Here is a 549-nt window from a genome sequence, read left to right as displayed (position 1 = left end):
AACCAAAAAACCCGAAAACTTTCATGACCACCAGTGGTTTATGAAGAAACAAGTTGGGGCATGCCTACAGATGGGTCATTACATAATAAAAAATGTTGACTTCTTAGGATGTTTAATGATGTGGGAAATAGTTCTATGTGATGTTAAGTGAAGGCAACTGGCAGTGATTCCAACTTTACAAAAATGTGAATGCAGGGCCCTCCCTGGTGGCGCAACGAGTTAAAGCACAGCATTATAAAGCTCTCTGCAGCCACTGCAGCACGAGTTCAATCCATGACCAGGGAGCTGACCCACATGGCACCGCAGACCTTTCCTGTCTCGCCCACTGCTCCCCTCAGCAGGGTATTCCGTCCATCTGCCTGTTCTGCTCCCCAATCTGTTTCTGGTGAATCCTCTCACCCTGCCCCCGCCACACACCTCTGGCCTGTACCTCAGTTCTTGTGCGCATAAACAAATAATTTTATTAAAAATAAAACTATAGGCCCTCCCTGGTGGCGCAGCGGGTTAAAGCACAGCACTGAGAATCTGAAGCCACTTCCGCATGAGTTC

The 549-nt window shown here is 47.7% G+C and overlaps 1 protein-coding gene across 1 annotated transcript in view; it reads right to left on the bottom strand.

Annotated features, from left to right (window-relative positions):
- RPAP1 (RNA polymerase II associated protein 1) overlaps positions 1-549 on the bottom strand; it is a 21,353-nt gene that overhangs the window by 1,658 nt on the left and 19,146 nt on the right. The gene's annotated exons all lie outside the window — the stretch shown is intronic.

Source organism: Condylura cristata, unplaced genomic scaffold, assembly GCF_000260355.1.
Source record: "Condylura cristata isolate star-nosed mole 26May11 unplaced genomic scaffold, ConCri1.0 scaffold00023, whole genome shotgun sequence".
Taxonomy (NCBI): Eukaryota; Metazoa; Chordata; class Mammalia; order Eulipotyphla; family Talpidae; genus Condylura; species Condylura cristata.
The sequence above is the reverse complement of the archived record's forward strand: the minus strand, read 5'-3'. Positions and strand labels throughout refer to the sequence as shown.